At 48.4% G+C, this 14419-nt stretch overlaps 2 long non-coding RNA genes across 2 annotated transcripts; one reads left to right on the top strand and one right to left on the bottom strand.

Annotated features, from left to right (window-relative positions):
* Window positions 1-79: 79 nt before the first annotated feature.
* On the top strand, window positions 80-8499 carry LOC122373225. Its single transcript, XR_006255007.1, has 2 exons — window positions 80-785; window positions 8138-8499. It is a non-coding gene; the product is annotated as an uncharacterized LOC122373225 (long non-coding RNA).
* An 833-nt stretch (window positions 8500-9332) lies between these two features.
* LOC122373226 lies at window positions 9333-12674 on the bottom strand. Its single transcript, XR_006255008.1, has 2 exons — window positions 12272-12674; window positions 9333-9382 (listed from the first exon to the last, which is right to left on the bottom strand). It is a non-coding gene; the product is annotated as an uncharacterized LOC122373226 (long non-coding RNA).
* Window positions 12675-14419: the final 1745 nt, after the last annotated feature.

The following is a 14419-nucleotide window of genomic DNA, read 5'->3' on the forward strand; positions in this document are numbered from 1 at the left end:
GTCACTTCAAGTGACCTGGTGACCTGACCTTGAATGACCTTGGTCTGAAATTTTCACAACATGTGTAGAATTGATGTATGATAAGGTGTACCAAAAACGGCGGCGCTACGCGCCGCCGTTTTTGAGATATTTGCGAAAAACCGCAAGGGGGGTGTTCAAACACCCCCCCAGCAGGGCGCGGGTTAAGGGCTGCAGTAGGTAGGCATGCCATTTTCTAGGATGCAATTTTAGGGTATAGCCCATGATTGGGTGACTCTCACTCTGCATTGAGGTACGAGTTAACTGTGTAACGTTTTTTATGGTAGTGTCGTTTGTAAATAGTTTTTTTTTTTTTGCCAGGTTGGGGTGCCTTTCTTGTCGTTGGTCAATAGAGCATTGCCTAGGCATGCATAAACGACAATCATCATAGTAATATTGGTATGCAATATGCATATCCTGCCGATATGTCATCACACGCATTGTCAGATAAATGGCCCCGGTATATATAGCCCCTTTTGACACGAGATTTCGGCTAAAAATGGTTATGTGACGCAATCTGTTTTTTTCTTTCTTCTTACATGGCTTGGTGTTTGGCATCCGACTCTGAACGGCGACGGATCGGCACACTCGGCGGGGCCGGCCCGCTTTGCCAGAGTCTTCTCTGGCCGCTGAAGGATTCCTTCACAGCTCCTGTGTCAGCTGAGGGAGTTCCGACCCCTCCCAGCTCATCTTGCTCCAGTGGTGCTGCCTAGCAGGTCTTACGGGACATCGTCAGGCATAGGCCAGGGTGGCCGGGGTTTTGAAAGGTACGTTATTCCATGTACGGGGCCCGGTACATATCTGTTAATGGAGGTTCTAGGGGACTCGATAGGGTGGATTGTGAACGCTTGGGCAGGGGCGATATCGGCATTTTTGAGAGGATGTTTGGTTCCACCAATAGGGACATGAGGGCAATGCTGGTGGAAAGTAAGATACTATGATAGTATATAAAATTGTGATAAAATCGTTAGGCGAAGCCCGAAGATAAACAATGAAATCTATATCAAGTCTAACGTTAGACGTGTTTTCAACCTTGGTTTGCTGCTGCTGCTGAGGGTTGTTAAATCGTCTGTAACTATCTTCAAAGCGGTCTATTTCTTAGCAAATTATTTCTACTTGTCGCTATAAAATATGAGATGACCTTTCTCCTGCAAAACAGCGAATGAACATTGAACAATACAGGTCGTACTATCATTAACCCGCGCCCTGCTGGGGGGGGGTGTTTGAACACCCCCCCCCCTTGTGGTTTTTCGCGAATATCTCAAAAACGGCGGCGCGGAGCGCCGCCGTTTTTGGTACACCTTATCATACATCAATTCTACACATGTTGTGAAAATTTCAGACCAAGGTCATTCAAGGTCAGGTCACCAGGTCACTTGAAGTGACCTCACCTCATAAAAACTTTCAATATCTGTCATAGCTACACCGAGTGACCGATCGCTTTGAAACTTTCAGCGATTGCTAAGAGCAATAGCATGTACAAAATGTATATCTCAGAATTTTGATACCGATGACCTAAGGTCAGGTCAATTTTGCGACCTCCCCATTATAAGTCAATGGGAGAAAATTGAAATGCGCCTCTTTTGGAGGAAAGACATTATAAACACTCCCAAACACCGAATTACAAGTGGTTTAGACACACTGAACTTGAAAATGGTGTCCGTGACCCTTGTTTATGCCCTGAGGTCATCTTAGGTCACGAATGGTATCTAACAGTTTTTCGCAAATAACTTTTGATAGAGGCATGCTAGAGCGATGAAAACGCCTTAGATGTGTTCAGCTCGACGATACGGATCGACTGATATGCAACATGACCCTTCCCGGTCAGGTCATGACCTTGACCTGAGGTCAAATTTTTAAGTTGACCTTTCAAGGTCAAGTTATAGTTCATTCGATGCGTCTTGACGAGAGGAATACGATGCCGGTAAAAGTAAGCTCGTACAAGGCTTGGGTCAAAAGTTATTGCAGAAAAACTGTTTTCGAAAAAATCGGCTATTTTTGCAGTTTTTACCCCCTGCAGGCAAAACCGTTGACGTTAGGTCAAATCTGAGAGAATTACTCAGAAAGGGCGTTAATAGGGCTATCGAATGCGCTTTTCCGCGGCGCTGCAGCTCTATTGGTTCCCGATTTATGCGTTGGCTTCTTGGAAGTTTTCGACATTCGACCTGGAAATCGGCGAAATTTTGCCTTCAATGACCTCTGGTGACCTGACCTTTGACCTGACCAAAAAATTGACCGAAGTGATTTCGTCATTATTTTTGACGCTCTTTCGAACGCCGCCTTCCGCGTATCGCTACGTGGCCCAGGAGCCGAGTTACAAGGGGGGGTGTTCAAACACCCCCCCCCCAGCAGGGCGTGGAAATCCAGGACCCCCAGCAGGGCGCGGGTTAATAGTTAACCCGCGCCGTGCTGGTGGCCTGAACTTTCCGCCGAGTGCTGGGGGGGGGGGGGGGCGTTTTCACGCCCCCCCGTCTAACTCGGCTCCTGGGCCACGTAGCGACACGCGGTAAGCGGCAATCGAAAGAACGTCAAAAATAAGGACGAAAACACTTCGGTCATTTTTTGGGTCAGGTCAAAGGTCAGGTCACCAGAGGTCACCAAAGGTAAAATGTTGACTATTTCAACATTTTGGAAACTGCCAACGGCTATCTCGGGAACCGATAGAGCTACAGCGCCGCGGAAAAGCGCATTCGATAGCCCTTTTACAGACCTTTCTGAGTAATGTTCTCAGATTTGACCTCAGGTCAACGGTTTAGCCTCCAGAGGGCAAAAACTCCAAAAATAGCCGTTTTTACGAAAAACGTTTTTTCGTCAATAACTTTTGACTCATAAGCGCCATGACATTACTTTTGCCAGCATCGTGTTCCTCTCGTCGAGACGCGTCGAATGAACTATTCGTTGACCTTGAAAGGTCATTTTGAAAATTTGACCTCAGGTCAAGGTCATGACCTGACCGAAAAGGGTCATGTTGCATATCAGTCGATCCGTATCGTCGAGCTGAACACATCTGACGTGTTTTCACCGCTCTAGCACCTCTCTATCAAAAGTTATAGCCAAAAAACTGCTGGCGACCAATCATGACCTGAGATGACCTCAGGGGCACACAGAGGGGTCACTGGTGCATTTTTCCTATTCAGTGTGTCATGTTTACCTATGAACCGATGTTTGAGAGCGTTTTGAACGATATTCGTCCAAAAGAGGCGCATTTCAATTTTCTCCCATTGACTTATAATTGAGAGGTCGCAAAATTGACCTGACCTTAGGTCACAGATATCAAAAATCCGAGATATACATTTTATACATACTGTTACTCATATCAATCGCTGAAAGTTTCAAAGTGATCGTTCAGTCGGTGTAGCTATAGCGAGCCTTTGAACTTTTTCTGAGGTAAGGTCACTTGACGTGACCTGGTGACCTGACCTTGAACGGCCTAGGTCTGAAATTTTCACAACATGTGCGGAAATGATGTAGGAACACGTGTACCAAAAACGGCGGCGCTGCGCGCCGCCGTTTTTGAGATATTCGCGAAAAACCTGAGGGGGGGCGTAAAAACGCCCCCCCCCCCAGCACGGCGCGGGTTAAAATGAAGGAAGTCAGTATGTGTTAGGACTGGGAGTTCCCTCAGTGTCACAAAATTGTATTTTGGCTTGGGTGTCAAAGGAAAATTGCTAGGAGCCCGGGAACGATTTTCAAGGTGTGGGGGGGGGGGGGGCGAGCATATAAAATACCTGACGTGATGCATGTGAAACGGTGGCGTAGCTAGGGGTCTAAGGGGACGCGTACCCCACCTCCCCATCGGGTTCAAAGGGAGCCTCGGGTCCGAGGGGCCCTGCGGCGCCATTTGACCACTGGGGGTTAACAATGGCCATATATATTATAGAAGGGCCCCATGGGGCTCGTTAGAGCTCCTCATGGACCCTAATTGCCACACTAAGACCTCTTTAAGGGCCCCACGCCGGATTCTGAGGGCCTTCTGGGCTTTTATAAGGGCCCCTCAGTGGTCTCCAAAGGCCCGTTACTGGCCTCTGAAAGTTCTTACCGGCCTATGAGGGCCCAGTTCTAGGGGCATTTCCCGCCTGTGATGGTCCCACAATTATTTTTCTGATGGCCCTATAACGGCAACTGTGGGGCCCTAGTCGGCGCCTATGAGGGCCCACACCGGTGTCTCTGAGGGTTTCACATCCCCAACTCTGAGTGCCTACACTAGTGCCTATTAATGCCCTATATCGGCGACTCGGAGCGAGGACCCGAATCCCTACCCTACCCAATACCTGCGCATCTAAAGGTCACCCACTGGTGACTTCTGAGGGCCCCACACCGGTCCGGTGACTCTCAGGGCCCCACGGCGTATGATAGTACCATGCCGGTCTCTAAGGACCCCACAGAGCTTCTTCTGCTGGCCTAAGGGCCTCTTGCCGGTCACTGAGACCCCCTGCCGGCTTGTAGAGGGTTCGCGTCACCAGCTCAGGCCCCACACCCGTCTGTAACGGCTCCACACCAGCGTCTATGAGGGCCCACAGCAACGCCTGTAAGGACCCTCACCGGCGCCTCTGAGAGAATCATACTGGCACCTCTGAGCGCCCACACCGGCACCTGCATGACATTCCCACACCAGTGCCTTTAAAGGCCCCTTACCGGCGGCTCTGAGGGCCCTACGCCGGTGATTCTGAGAATGCTAACGATAACCGAAGACACCATACAAGCCCTTAGTGTCGCTGAGCTTTTAATCCCATACCGGCCTTCCAAGGACGCCACGTAAGTGCACTCATTGCCCCACACCCCTCCCTTACACCCGGAGCGGGTAACCTGTGTTATACCTGTAGCAACGATTTTACCACCGTTGCACAGTGGCCCTTTTTCAGAATTAGCACGCATAAATTCAAAATATTTTTTCTCTTCTTTTGAGCAAAAAGCAGGCTTATCGTGTGCAAAACATTCCAAACTATCCGATGGTGTCATTTTTACCTCCTAAAAAATAATTACCTTTGGTAAAACTGACCGCAAAATCGAAGTTTGTCGAGAGGCGTGCGGACACCACCGGCGGACCCCAAAAAGTAGGGTGAGATGAACATCAATTTGTAAGACTTTCGATGAGAAAATATTAAAAATTAGTGGCATGGCTGTGAAGCTGAGTTTACCTAGAAGCCCTAGAAACCACTATTTTCATTGTATAAACTTAAATAGACCACTTTTGCCGAATATTGTGGACACAATAACAGGACAATTATTAGCTGGAGATGACGGCATACTTATGAAGCTTTATGTTAAGTAGCACACTCTGGAACATGTCGTATTATACATCGTTCGAACCGCCGATCTCTTCTGACCATGTCCACCAAAGGGCATCGCGCCATTTTGCGCCATTTTGCTTCTACGGTGGATAAGGTGAGCCAGTTCAGTCCGCGAGCGGCTATGGCTCCTGTTCGATACGACTAAGCTCATTGACCTGGCTCGAAGCTGGTGTCACCTGGTGTGCGCCTAAATGTGGCTTGACTTTTGCCATAAGATGTGCTAATTGAAATGTCATGTAGGCATAACGCTGTGCCCAAGAGAAACTGTCCGATTTCTTGTCGCGTTTGATGTCCAAGCCGCACAAGTCCCGTGGTCGGCTTAAGATCTAACGTCAAAAGCGCCTATGTGTTTGTATTGTTCGCGTTGCGCTGACCTTAGTTGCTGCCCGGCCGGGGCCGACTAACGGTGGCTGGCAACAGCTGTAGATGCGGTCACGTGACGCCCTGGGGCGTCCTGGCGGTCAGTGCAAGTGCAGCGCGGTCGGCTGGCGGGCTCGCCACACTCGCGTTCGGAGCGGCCTGGGCCGGCGGGCGAGCCGTGCGAACGTGCGCCAAATCTTGGGCCGAGCGGCCTGTTGCTGTTGGGCCGAATCTCCTTGGGCAGTTCGTTTCTTTTCTTCTCTTTGCATTGGCAGGGAATACTTCCTTGATCACGTGGTGATGTCTTGCACCACTTTCAGGTAATGTGGGAATTAATGCGTGCTAATTCTGAAAAAGGGCCACTGTGCGTTGTACGTTAGGTATTTCTCAAGGTTGACTCAAAATGGTCCAGTATAAAAGCTGGCCTGCCAAACTTATGGCCAAGGCCAGGCCCAAACAAAAGCGGGATGGCAACGGCAGATGTCAAATCGATACTGTAACAGCAGAAACCATTCAGATGGCTAGGAAAATGCCGTGTGTTGATGTTTAGATGTATAAAGGAAACAAAAGGAAGTCCGGAAAAGGGAGGAAAGATCCTTTCTCGCTGCCTCAATGTTGAGGGGGCGCCGTCCCCTCGGCTCTCAGGTGGGGGGGGGGGGGCAAGCGCCCCCGCTGCCCACCTGTTTCCCGGGTCTATGAAAATTACTCACCAAATAAGGGATAAGGGTGCAAAATTGATGGTCAGATAAGGCCTAAAAAGAGTGGAAAAAGAATGTACAGCAAAATTTAATACAAGGCTGGTATATGGGAAGTAAAATGGCTATCGATCCATGCAAATGCTTTTTCTTGGTAAAATTGGGGGTGGAAAATGGGCTATTAAAAAATGGAGGCGAGTGAAAAATGATTTTCATTTGGATGTCGTTTCCCACCTAAATCAGCAAAGTTTGGGGCACTAGTACCCCTCGCCAGCATCAGTGTTGAGTGACGTCACTCAGGACCTGCCTATGGTGGTTGGTGGGTGAGTTACTGTACCTTCTATGGGTGACATTGAGCCAGCTCGGCGTTTGGAGGCAGTAAGCTCCTCCTAAACGTGTCGAGCTAGGAAGCAACGGCAACCTTTATACCCATATTGGCCTGTTTACAGCGTAGGGGTTGTCTGTATGCCGGTCATTTGGTCCCTGATCAATCCGGAGCTTCGCGGAAAGGCAAGCTTGTTGCCCGTGGCGGGTGATGCGGATACTATCAGATTTCAAAAGCGGGTATTTTTGGTATTCAGGTCAGGTAATTGCCCTAGACATTCGGAGAATCTTGGGATGCCCAATTCTGCAAGTCCTGGGTGAAGCTCGCTAGTCTGCCCGGGGGTGTCCCCTTCTACAACAACCCCGTGGCAGCTAGCTAGTCTGCCCGGGGGGTGTCCCCTTCTACAACGACCCCTGGGCAGCTCACTAGTCTGCCCGGGGGTGTCCCCTTCTACAACGACCCCGGGGCAGCTCGCTAGTCTGCCCGGGGGTGTCCCCTTCTACAACGACCCCGGGGCAGCTCGCTAGTCTGCCCGGGGGGGGGTGTCCCCTTCTACAACGACCCCGGGGCAGCTCGCTAGTCTGCCCGGGGGTGCCCCCTTCTACAACGGCCTCGGGCCAGCTCGCTAGTCTGCCCGGGGTGCCCCCTTCTACAACGGCCTCGGGCCAGCTCGCTAGTCTGCCCGGGGTGCCCCCTTCTACAACGGCCTCGGGGCAGCTCGCTAGTCTGCCCCTGGGTGTCCCCTTCTACAACGACCCCGGGGCAGCTCGCTAGTCTGCCCCAGGGTGTCCCCTTCTACAACGACCCCGGGGCAGCTCGCTAGTCTGCCCGGGGTGCCCCCTTCTACAACGGCCTCGGGGCAGCTCGCTAGTCTGCCCCAGGGTGTCCCCTTCTACAACGACCCCGGAGCAGCTCGCTAGTCTGCCCGGGGGGGTCCCCTTCTACGACCCCGGGGCAGCTCGCTAGTCTGCCCAGGGGTGTCCCCTCTTCTACAACGGCCTCGGGGCAGCCCGCTAGTCTGCCCGGGGGTGTCCCTTCTACACGGCCTCTGGGCAGCTCGCTAGTCTGCCCGCAGGCGTCCCCTCCTACAACAGCCTGATTCCTGGAGCGGGCTGAGAGCCCTCCCCTTTTTTGCTGGGCGGCTGTCAACGCCCTTCCTTGATACTGTTCTAACCCCTTCCAAAGTTCTGGGAAAATTAATGGTCGCGCTGATAGGCATGTGCATAGGGTTCAATGTAAAGGAAAATACAGCTTCCGTTGTCAGATGCCTTAGAACTCATGGATGGTTGTTTTTTTCGGCGGGTATATCGAGGGCCTTTACTTGGTGGAGGCTATCATCGCAGTAGTGGCTAATCTTCTGGTTGTTAGTCATGTGAGGGCTTCGGTATAAATGCCGTAATATGGTTCTTCATTGGTGACCGCTGTATCGCTCACATTCATGTTGGCAGGTTTAAGGGATCGTGGCGTTTCTGGTAAGCTTCGGGCCAGGTTGAGGAAATAATTACCTACCTTCAACCAAGCACGTATTTGGGTGGGTTCCGTCACTGGTCTCGACCCTGGCGGCGACTGTAGGTCTTTTGTGTTAATTTGTATCCCCCACTCGGTCTGCTGGTCTCGGGAAGGGGGTGTTTTATTATGGCGCATTGGTGTCTGGGTGGATGTATTGAATGGGTGGGGACACCATTGCGCCGCGCGGGGGGAGGGGTGGCGGCCCGTTGGCAGGGCAGTCTCGGTTGAGACTTGTATACTTGCTAGTGTGTTTGTGTCGTGTTCATTTGGGCTGAATATACCAATAGCCCCTTTTTGTACAGCTACAGTGTTTTCCTGGAGGGACTTGGTTGTGAGGTTTGCGCTGAGATTGGTTACGCATAGCATAGCTAATTGTCTCTATGTTTGCTGGCAGCTCGAAGGGGAAGCGGAAAATACGCCCGGTTATATATGACAAGATATAACCGGTTTTTCCGCGATACTACGAGCGTCTTCTCTGGGGCGGCCCCGGAGCCGGGCCGGCCTCGGCGAGCAGCGTTTGGCGGCAGGCGAGCGGCCGCCTGCGCCCCCGGGCGGCAAGGCCGCTAAGGCGGCGGCCTCCTCTGATTGGTGGAGCGACTTGTGTCACGTGACGGTGACGGCGCGGGGTTCGAGTGCATTTGCGCGGTCACTCTGCTCTAAGCCGTCCGGTCTGACGCAAGTCAGCAGTGTTCTCGCTCTGAAATGTTTTTGCGTTTCCCACCCACCCACCACCATTTTTGGATTTTTTTTTTTTTACACGCACCACACTCTTAAATAAAGATGGGTTTTTTCCACAAAATGTGGTTTTTCCCCAGCTAGGTCCCCCGGTTTTTTTCTAGTTAGGACTTTTTCCGGGGGAGGACACACACGACAGGGTTTCTAGTTTGGGTGGGGACACCATTGCGCCGCGCGGGGGGAGGGGTGGCGGCCCGTTGGCAGGGCAGTCTCGGTTGAGACATGTATACTTGCTAGTATGTTTGTGTCGTGTTCATTTGGGCTGAATATACCAATAGCCCCTTTTTGTACAGCTACAGTGTTTTCCTGGAGGGACTTGGTTGTGAGGTTTGCGCTGAGATTGGTTACGCATAGCATAGCTAATTGTCTCTGTTAAGTGAATACACTGAGACGTAGAACTTCGTTAAATTTTCATGTATTATCGATTTCTTGTGAACAAAAGTTTCGTCCTGAAACATAGGTAAACCCGATGAGTCACATAAAACGCATAAGAAGATATCTCGCGGAGAAATTATCAGCTCAATTCACGAACCAATTATATACAAAGAAAATATAAAAAGAGCCGAATAAAACAAAGTACTCACTACAGTGCGCCAATTTCTTGCTAATCGTGAATTTCCTAAATTTCCACTTTTATGGTCAACAAAATATTTCACATTACAAGAATTTAGTGCACCAGCTCGCGCGGAGTTTGGATGTGGTCCACTGACGATCGCGAATCTATCAAATTCACGATACACTCCCCCCGCCAGTGTCCGATTGGTTCACGAATTTCAAGAGTGAGATGAGACGATTTATTATCCATTTGATCACGATGTTCGATCTCCTCCAGTATTCGTTGTCAGCTGATCGTGTCTTGGGCCTCCGAGTCGTAATACTCCTCGTGCTACTTCTGCTGGACGGGTCTTCGATTCTTTCGGTTTGTCGTCTACATAATAAATGCATTTTCGTATCGAGTCTATAACTGTTCGGTTTTGCTTCGCATGTCATCGCAAGCAGTCGTTTTCGTATCAAATTTGGCACCTTTGCGTTTGTGTTCGATCCAAATAGTCCAATTACTGTACAGTCCTTGATCTTGCAGTTTATTTCTATCGAAATATATTGTGTCTCTATGCCGATATTGGTCGCATCATGTCTTCCCCGTGTTATTGCTTTCATTAAACAATCAACATAGCAGTTTTCTTCGGAATTTCGTTTTTTGCACTTGTCTATAATTGTAAGGCTGACTACACCATTGAGTCGGTTTCGTGAGCGAAATGTTGTGAGGGCGTAGCGGTCGGCGTTGGCTCGGTTTTCTTCAAAGTCGATGTCGGTTCGTGTTTCGGTTCGTTTCAGATATTGATGTGTATGTTGGTCGCCACAGTTTCGGAGATGTGTTGACTTGTGAATTTTAAGGATGTCAGCGGTAACCGGGTATTCACGAGGTCGCGGGAGATTGTGGTGCAAACCGTTCGTGCAATCTGGTAGGTCGCCATCTATCTTTTCGTGGTCGGGTTTTTGTCCTTTGTCTTTTGTCAGTTCCTTTTCCGTTGATCCTAGTTCTTCTATGTTCATATGAAGTGGCGTCTTGACGTTAGTTTCGTCGGGGTCAGATCTTATTGCACATGTCGCTCGTCTATCTTCGTTTTTCCTTTCAAAAGAGCCTCTGACGCATAACCCAAATTGATTTTCAAGGAGTTGGCTATTCCCGACGGTTCTTACGACTGTAGGCATGATGGCACAAGAGTCCACGCCTATTAGCATGTCGATCTTGCCTTTAGGTTTCGCGATTACCGATGCGTCAATCTCTGGAAAGTGACTTTGAATTTGTTTTGCGTCGAGCTGATTTAAATTTGCGGTAATCTCATCAATTTCGTATGCTGGAACTGTCCAAATTTTCCCTTTCAGGTCTTCTAGCGGAACATCTACTTTTTTGCTGTCGAGAGACGTGTGGTCATCTCCAACTTTTACTATAGAAAGTGTTGTACTTTTACCCTTTATCCCCAGTCTTTGGGTCGCACGACGAGTAATGAGTGAAACACTGGCACCCGAGTCCCACGTGACATTGATGCGCTGATTTTTACATTGGATCGCGTTGACTGCCAAGATAGGACGATCTTCATTGCCGAGGACATTGTGTACTTCGTTGTTTTGATTTACAGCCGTATCTGAATATAATTTTCGATGAAATAATGGATGATGTCGTTTACCACAAATTTGGCCTTCCTCGAATACCGTACATTGGCTAGAATTCAGACAATTTTTGGCGATGTGTCTGCTAGTTTTCAGACACTTAAAACATGCTCCTGCTTGCTTTGCAACTTCAGACCGTTCTGCCACCGACATTTCTAGGAATTTTGCACAAAATTCCACTGAGTGGCTGGGCGTCTTATGAATCCAGCACCACGATCGAGATTCCGGAGATCGATGATTTTGAGTGCTACCCGACGCATAATTTACAACTTCTTGCTTTATGTTTGATGATGACGTTTCTTGGGTCGGATTTGCTAAAGTGTGATGAACATTTCTCGCTTTTTCGGTTCGGATGTCTTGTTCGGTATATTCTATGACTCGTTTTTCTCGAAGAAGATAATTTAGAAGGCGTTCAAACATACCATTTGATACATCAGTTGAATCCACTAACAAAATCCATTCCCGTTTTTGGGTGGGCGGCAACAGTTTTTCGACCATACTGATCATTGCGATAGTATCCATCTCTTCGGTTAAATTTGTACGTTTCAAATCGAGCCAACATCTTTCGATTGTGTCGACCATCCTAACGAACTTCTTTGTGTCACCCTCTTGAACCGGTTTTATCGACGTGATGTCGTATATAATAGAATCCACGAACTTCCGAGGATTTCCAAAGACATTGTCTAATCTTTGAAACATTTGGTCATAATCATCGGCAACTCCCTTTACGGTCTGCAAAGCCGATCCTAACAAACAAGATCGAAGGGCATAAGCGTCTTTACCATACGCAGGTTCCATAAGTCTCTTGAAATCGTGTTTGAAATTTGCGTACTCTCGAATGTCGCCCGTAAACCGAGGAGCATCTAGAGCCTTTACTTGAATTTGCCTTGAAGAAGAGGAATTTTCTGAGACATGAGAGGCGTGAATTGCTCGAATTTCGTCCAAAGTCGATTCTACTACTTTCATATACTCGTCACATTCCTGCAATAGGCTGTCGAGAACACCGTGCGATGCGTATTCGTTAATCGTTTCGATGAGTCGATCGTTCGTCTTATCTAATTCTTGAAAGCTAGCGCGAATGTCATCGAATTTATCCTTTAACACTGCGAAGGGTTGCTGGTGATGGCTTAACTCTTTAAAAGCGTTGCATTTTCTCGAGAACTTACTTTTTGCGCTGGCTCGAGCTCGTTTCGTCTTTCCAATCGGTTCCATAATAATGTCTTCATTTGCCTTCATTGTTTCAAGTTTCAAGAAATTTCTAGTAATCAAGCAAAGTAAATTCAAATATTCAAGTAATTTTCAATCATTGTTCTTAATAGCTTGTAGACGAAATGTTAAGTGAATACACTGAGACGTAGAACTTCGTTAAATTTTCATGTATTATCGATTTCTTGTGAACAAAAGTTTCGTCCTGAAACATAGGTAAACCCGATGAGTCACATAAAACGCATAAGAAGATATCTCGCGGAGAAATTATCAGCTCAATTCACGAACCAATTATATACAAAGAAAATATAAAAAGAGCCGAATAAAACAATTAAAGTACTCACTACAGTGCGCCAATTTCTTGCTATTCGTGAATTTCCTAAATTTCCACTTTTATGGTCAACAAAATATTTCACATTACAAGAATTTAGTGCACCAGCTCGCGCGGAGTTTGGATGTGGTCCACTGACGATCGCGAATCTATCAAATTCACGATACAGTCTCTATGTTTGCTGGCAGCTCGAAGGGGAAGCGGAAAAAATATACGTGTTAATGCGACCCATACATCTTCAAAATTTCGCCTCGGTAGGTTGACGCACGCCGCCGCAATAAACACGACAAGGGCACTACGTAGCACACTGTGGCGTGGGCGACGGCGGATTATTTAGGATTTCATAGATTTTACGCAAGAAATGTGAGTCGAAGCTCGACTATTCAATGTGTCACATTTGATAGAACCTCGCTTAGCTCTAAGGGGGCACGTCTGGAGGTCGTACTGTTCCGAAAAAAAAGAAACTTCTGTGCACCTGCGCCATTTCGAGCAAACGGATGTGACGGGGGAGGTAAAACAGGTCCTCGCGCGGCGCCAATGGATTGCATCGATTTGGGTGCACTAAACCGGTCAGTGCGACGCTTATTGTGATAAAGCTGACAGCGCCAGTGACGTTTATGACTTGCTTTGCCCGTATGAAGACAGTTAAGCCACGTGCAGCGATTGCTTTCAGCTGGAAATATAGAGCGATGATCCTGGCACCGCGGATGCACTGACGACGGCGATTGGTCCGATCAATATGTTCGCATTGCGCCGTGTCGCCCCGTCGTCGATGAATAGCGCGCCCACGGTATATAGAGAACTGAGCGCGCCCGGCCACTCGGCCGGCTTTCATCAGCCGCGTCTGGACGCGCCCGCGTCTAGCCGAGCTGCACGTTTAATATCGCCAGGTTAGCGGCCGGCTGCAGTGCGTGTTTGCTGCCGCGGCGCGGCCCAGGTGTCGCCGCCGCGCCGAGCCGGCCGCAATAACGTGTCGGTCGGACGCCGCCGCCTCGACCGGCCCTCCCCAGTCCCCAGCCCAGCCGGGGTGCGCGCCGTGTACGGGGCATTCCACAAAAGTGGGACAAAAAATGACCATTTTGAACCTCACCTCCTCCGATTTTTCTGAAACTTTGTGAAACTTTTCATCTACATGTAAAAAGAAAGGAGCCAATTTTCTGTCAAGATATGACGTCACATTTCCGAGACACACGTCATCAAATGTGGACTCAGGCAAGGCACATTATCATCTTTAAAGGAAGGGTGCCACCTTCCGAAATTTTTGTTCTATGAATCTATTTTACTTATTTGAATTTTTAGACGTGGTTAGCGCGTCCACAATATACAAAAAACCGAACCATTGCATTTAATACATTGGCCAAAAAAAAAGATCGTTGTTTATATCACCACTACAACTCAAGGTCGTTTGATGTGGCAGCTAGGACGGCTGGCATATCCTGTTGTCATGGCAACATATCATTCTGCCATTTGCATTGATGGCGCAACTGAGACAAAAAGATGAACAAATAAAAAGGAAGAAGATAACATGATTTGAACTAAGTTGTAGTAAGTAAGTTGAACTAAGTAAGATACGTCAAAAGAACATCAAATAAGTCGAGTAAAGGTTTTTCCTTTACAATGCTTAAGAGATCTATGGAACCCTTCACCCTTCATGCAACTTACTAGAAAAACTTCCCAATTAAAATTTTAAAACTTAAGTGTATACCATAAAGAAAAAATATACCCTTTCAAAATGATAAAACATGCTTCAAAAGTATAACTTTTATACATACCTTTG

The sequence above is a fragment of the Amphibalanus amphitrite genome, unplaced genomic scaffold (genome assembly GCF_019059575.1).
Source record: "Amphibalanus amphitrite isolate SeventyFive unplaced genomic scaffold, NRLGWU_Aamphi_draft 001462F_arrow, whole genome shotgun sequence".
NCBI lineage: Eukaryota > Metazoa > Arthropoda > Thecostraca > Balanomorpha > Balanidae > Amphibalanus > Amphibalanus amphitrite.